Below are 6,463 nucleotides of genomic sequence, written 5' to 3' on the forward strand. Positions count from 1 at the left end.
ACCAGTGCATGCAGAAGGATATGTATGTATGCACATGTATATGTCTATATACACGTTTGCAGACATGTGTGTGCATGCATATTGTACACTTATGTGCATGTTGCTCATGCACATAATGTAAGTTGTGGCCTGCACATGTGATGTGTGTATACATGTGGGATCTTGTACACATTGTATTCTCAGTCTCATCTGAAACGCATCATGCAGGAAACAGTTTGACTATTTTCATAATTCTCCCCAGGATGGGGCCTAGGAGAGAACCTGGCTGCTTCCACACAAAGAATGCCTTTCAGTCTTACTCCTAATTCTCCTTCCATACTGCAGCTGAGGAAGGAAAAGATGCTACATATCATCCATAATTCTTCAGTATATAAATGTGTTTGACATCTATTTCTGGATATTCTTATATAGTTATCTGGATTTTGGTAAAAATAAAATGTGAAATTTCTAAAAATTGCACTGAAGTTTTTATTTCTTTAACATTGTAATTCAGTATGAATGTGAATACTCTGAAGTAAGAGATAAACTATCACAAAACAGAAACAGACTCAGACATAGAGAACAGACTTGCGGTTGCCAAGGGGTGGGGTGGAGGGGGATGGAGTGGGAGCTTGGGATTAGCAGAAGCAAAATATTATATACAGAACAGATAAACAGATAAAAGGTCCTACTGTGTAGCACAGGCAATTCTATTCAATATCCTGGGATAAACCATAACGGAAAATAACATGAAAGAGAGTATACATACATGTAGGACTGGATCACTTTGCTATACAGCGATCAACACAACATTGCAAGTCAATTATTCTTCAATTAAAAGCCATCATAATAATAAAGTAGGACATTAAACATTTAATTCACAAGTTTTCCTGAAAACACTTTTATTGCCAACAAGAAACAAATCCATTAAAATGATTCACAGTTGAATGTGTTTTCCAATCACAAGTACATATCTCTTGTCAAGGTTTATTCAAACATTATGCTTTCCATCAAAATACCTTTGTTACAATTTTAATGAATGGAATGCTTTCTGAGCAGTGTTCTGGTGATTACAGATACTGTCATTTATATTATTTTTGCTTTATTTTTCATCAAGGAGACATATTCAAAATTTCTGAGAGATTCTACTGAAATTCAGGACACGAAACAATACCTAACACCCTTTCACCAGACATCAGCTCAAACTTGAGATGTGCGTTTGTCTTTTATACTCTAGTTGTGTCCAACTCTTTATGACCCCATGGACTGTAGCCCGCCTGGCTCCTCTGTCCTTCAAGGAAGAATACTGAAGTGGGTTGTCATTTCCTCCACCAGGGGATCTTCCCAACCCAGGGATCAAACCCACATTTCCTGTGTCTCCTGCATTACAGGCAGATTCTTTATCTGAGGAGCCATCAGGGAAGCCCTCTATATCTTCATATTGCCTGTAGAGCCTGATTCCTACCAGCCCAGGAGCATCAGCTGAGCCAGAAGTGACTCTGAAGACACATGACCTGGACACCTGCAGGCCCCTCAGGACAGCTCAGGGCCTCCAGTCCCTGTTACTGTGTTGGGGGCTGACTGCTGCAAGTGAGTGCTGGGTGCCCAGCCCAGAAGCAGGCACACATCTGTCTCAGAGGAGGAGAAAAGGCCTAGTGTGGTCAGGTGTCTTCCCTCAACTTGGCCACAACAGGTGTATTTATTACCAAATTTATTTTGGTAATACTGGCTTTGAATTCTGCATTTTCACATTACTACTACTAACAATATTGTTTTCAGTCTACTGAATAGAAATTATATTTTTTAAAACCATTAGGCATTGAAAAACAAAAAGATGATTGCCAGCATTGAAAATAAAAAAAAGAGAGAGAAGAGGGTGATTAGAAGCCTATTTTATGTCACCATGTCATTCTAATACACTATGCCCTTTTCTCAAAGCAGATCCAGTATTGTTAAAATAAATCCAACCCAGGAATGTGACATAGCCAAGAGGGTCCCCAGCCTAAAAGTCCTTTTGAACATGAATCTGAATGAGTCAAGATAAAACAATTATTTATCCTGTAAGATGACCAGTGCCCACCATTACTGTGTGTCTGTTTCATTAACACAACTTTTTTTTCTCAGCCACGTCATGGGATCTTAAGTTTCCCAACCTGGGATGGAACCAGGCCTTCAGCAGTGATAGCACATAGTCCTAACCACTAGACCACCAGGAATTCTCTAATATATCTTTTAAAATAACCAAAATTTTAAATGTTAAGTAGTAAATAATTACCATGAGCTCCAATTAATTTAAAACCTAAAAGTAATTCTTACAAAAGTTATTCACTACGTTCAAGATATATTCTGAAGTCCTAGATGATACAAAGATAATAAAGTATAGAGAAATCTGAAAAATAACTGAAGATACCCAAGAAGGTGTGACACAGTAGAAAGGATATTTAGTTTGGAATCAGAGTGACAAGGTCCTGCATATAACCCTCACCCTCACTAAGTCATTCAGTATTTTTGTTTCCAGTGAGGCCACCTGCTTCATCAGGAAACTTTGTTAGAATCCTTAAGATACTAAGGTCTTCCCTGGTGGCTCAGATAGCAAAGAATCTGCCTGTAGCGCAGGAGATCCAGTTCAATCCCTGGGTTGGGAAGATCCCCTGAAGAAGGGAATGGCTATCCACTCCAGTATTCTTGCCTGGAGAAATCCATGGACAGAGGAGCCTGGTGGGCTACCATTCATGGGGTTGCAAAGAGTCAGACACAACTGAGCGACTAATACTATAATTACTTAAGATACTAAAGACTAGAACAAGAGAAGACTCATCTACATGGGGAGAAAAGTGACGTCGGATTTTAAAATATTACTCCTATAAATTATGAAACACCATTGTGACTTCTAAACACCATCACCATCAAATATTTACAAAGACAAATATTAGTAAACAGATGAATCTTCATGCTAATCAAAGTAGGTCAAATCATGCTGACTCATCTGTCATTCCACAACCAACTATGTAGACTCCTGAAGATTCATCTCAACTGAAAACAAGTATAAAATATTAAATATATAATTATTTCTTTCTGACAGAGAAAAATCAATTTTTCTTCCAAAACATTAGGGCCCAGGTTATGGCCTGGAGGGAGAGCAGGAAGATGAGGGAAAATTTTTGACAAGACTATAGCAACACATGATCAGGGTTACTTAGAGGTAAAACCAAATTGAGAAGTCAGAGAGAAGAAAATACCAAGTTACAGTCACGATGGTAAAAGAGAAGAAAAAAAGAAAACCCATCATTGAAATGGTTTTATGGCTCAAGTCCAATAATTGGCTGTCTTTAAAATATTTATTTAGATTGATTTTTTTGTACACTCGGGGAAGCACTATGGTTTGGAATTCTATCACTCTCTTCTTATAAAACTAGGCATACCAAAGAGACTATCCAAGATTTAAAGTTTTTTTATAAATGCACCAATCTTTGAGCTTTCCCCAAGTAACGAGAAAACTAGGATTTCACTGTTTCATGCCCCAGTTCAGGTCTTCTACAGCCAAATGTCTGTCATAAAGCAACACCCCTGGAGACCCAACAAAATGTGCATTATGAAAACTCAGATTTTATCTTTTATGTTAAAAATGGGGTATTTGTGCTCACTTCAGCGGCACATATACTAAAATTGGAATCGTACAGAGAAGGTTAGCGTGGCCCCTATACAAGGATGATACACAAATTCGTGAAGTGTTCCATATTTTTAGCCAACGGGAATTTGCTGTATGACTCAGGAAACTCAAACAGGGACTCTGTATCAACCTAGAGGGGTGGGATGGGGAGGGAGATGGGAGGGAGGTTCAAAAGGGAGGGGATATATGTATACCTATGGCTGATTCATGTTAAAAAAAAATGGGGTACTTGCCACCATCAAATGACCTGAATTAATGAGACAATAAGAAGATGGATTTTGTCAAAGATAATAACCAAAACTAATGTACACATTACATACTGAGCACCAGCCACTGTTCACTTAGCCACCTATCTACATATCTACCTACCCACCTGTATCTATCATCTACCAGTCTTTCTGAACCAGCACACCAACTTCTTATCCTCTCTGATATTTAGATATAAAGCCACATTTCTGCTGTAATAAACAAGCCATTCCCCACCCCATCCATTTTTCTGAAACCTCACGCAGTAACAAGGGTGCTCGAATGTGGCAGCTGAGATGCTCAGGCTGGCAGACCTGCAGTCCTTCCTTCATTTGTTCGCGTGCATCCTCCATACACATACTGCTTCGTGGAGAAGGAGAACTTTCTTGGGTAGACACATGCTCTGTTCAGAACCTCCAAACACACTTTCAAACTTGCTCTTCTTGGCTTTTGCTTAAAAGCAAGTGTCAAAGGTGGATCCTGTTATACTGACAAATGTTCAGAAGAGCAGATCCTGTAAAACGTAAATATAACTGCTTTCAAAAGCCCATCAAGTTGTCATTGTGAAACAAACAATTTGTGTTTTAACAAATAGTCAATTTTAACAGTCATATCAGTGAACCTAGTAAAATGTAAATATACAAGGCAATCAATCTGCCATCATGAACCAAAAAGACTACTTTTGTTATCAAAGTTTTAAAGGGTGAACAACCCTGGAAAGAATTCAAGCTGTCATCATCTAGGCTATGTCCACACGGACAGTCTTACACTTTCTGTTCACACTGTTCTGCCACCATGAAGTTGTTCTGCCACACTTATACTGAACATGTATATTCCTACAATAGAGATTAACAGGTTTACAAGAGCACATTTAATTTTTTCATCAACATCAAGAAAACATATATATATATATATATATATATATACACACAATTTCCAATTACATAAAGGATCTCATAATGCCATCTGAATTGTTTATACTTAGATTTTGTGTGTCTTTGCATGTGTGTTTGTGTGTATGTTGTTTAACTGCCCACTAACTTTTGAACTCCTTGAGGACAGAAAAGGATTATTCTCTGTACTTCCTCAACTTCATAAATTCCTCACTTCCATCAAAACTTATCACCTGTTAATCTTATCAACACCTAAACCACCCCTGCCTGTGTGTGTCATCCATATCCTATCTATGCAGCACAGTTTAAATGAGATGAATCAGATTTGTAATTTTTCTCTATATATTCATTCAGCTCTCTTGTTTCTCCTCTGTAACTGGTCTACACCTGGAATGAGCCAAACTATGTTTAAGGCCAATTCAGTTCAGTTCAGTCACTCAGTGTTATGTATAAATGTGTGCAGTATTTTTATGACTATAATAAACCTATCTGTTCAGTTCAGTCTCTCAGTTCGTGTCCAACTCTTTGCAACCCCATGAACTGCAGCACGCCAAGCTTCCCTGTCCATCACAAACTCCCAGAGCTTGCTCAAACTCATGTCCCTCAAGTCAGTGATGCCATTCAACCATCTCATCCTCTGTCGTCCCCTTCTCCTCCTGCCTTCAATCTTTGCCAGCATCAGGGTCTTTTCAAATGAGTTAGTTCTTCTCATCAGGTGGCCAAAGTATTGCAGCTTCAGCATCAGTATTTCCAATGAATATTCAGGACTGATTTCCTTCAGGATGGACTGGTTGGATCTCCTTGCAGTCCAAGGGACTCTCAAGAGTCTTCTCCAACACCACAATTCAAAAGCATCAATCCTTTGGCCCTCAGCTTTCTTTATAGTCCAACTCTCACATCCATACATGACTGCTGGAAAACCATAGCTTTGACTAGACAGACCTTTGTTGGCAAAGTAATGGCTCTGCTTTTTAATATGCTATCTAGGATGGTCATAGTTTTTCTTCCAAGGAGCAAGCGTCTTTTAATTTCATGGCTGCAGTCACCATCTGCAGAGCCCAAGAAAATAAAGTCTGTCACTGTTTCCATCATTTCCTCTCTATTTGCCATGAAGTGATGGGACTGGATGTCAGGATTTTAGTTTTTTGAATGTTGAGTTTTATGCCAATTTGTTCACTCTTCTCTTTAACTTTCATCAAAAGACTCTTCAGTTCCTCTTTGCTTTCTGAGGCCAACTATTCACAGGCTAATTGTCAGCTCATGCTGCAGTCCTTTGCTGGGGAAAACCTCTGACCCTGAAGAGTAGATTCTTCATAAATTTGTAATAATTAAGCCCAAGGGCATCCTTAACCTCATCTGCTAACCTTACTAGAATTTCCCAGTTTATTATTTTTCTGAGAAGCTTTGTCATGAGCTTTATTATCTGCTATATCTAGAGCTTCTAACTGGCCCTGTTGCCCTTAGAGTTTTTCTAGCAATTCTTACCTATATTTTCCTCTGAGTGGACTTTATAATCAACTTATCTCATTCCAGAAAAAAAAAAAATCTAATGGTACTTTTACTGTACTATAATAAATACATAAGTTAACTTTTAAAAAAGACCTTTATGATGTGGAATCCAGTCTACAGCCACATTACCCTGAACATGCCTGATTTTGTCTTTATGATGTTAAGT

The 6,463-nt window shown here is 38.5% G+C and overlaps 1 non-coding gene across 1 annotated transcript; it reads left to right on the forward strand.

Annotated features, from left to right (window-relative positions):
- The first annotated feature begins 3,615 nt into the window (after positions 1–3,615).
- Positions 3,616–3,722, forward strand: LOC133260853 (U6 spliceosomal RNA). Its single transcript, XR_009740994.1, has one exon. It is a non-coding gene; the product is annotated as a U6 spliceosomal RNA (small nuclear RNA).
- The last annotated feature ends 2,741 nt before the right edge of the window (positions 3,723–6,463 follow it).

This window comes from Bos javanicus, chromosome 14, assembly GCF_032452875.1.
Source record: "Bos javanicus breed banteng chromosome 14, ARS-OSU_banteng_1.0, whole genome shotgun sequence".
NCBI lineage: Eukaryota > Metazoa > Chordata > Mammalia > Artiodactyla > Bovidae > Bos > Bos javanicus.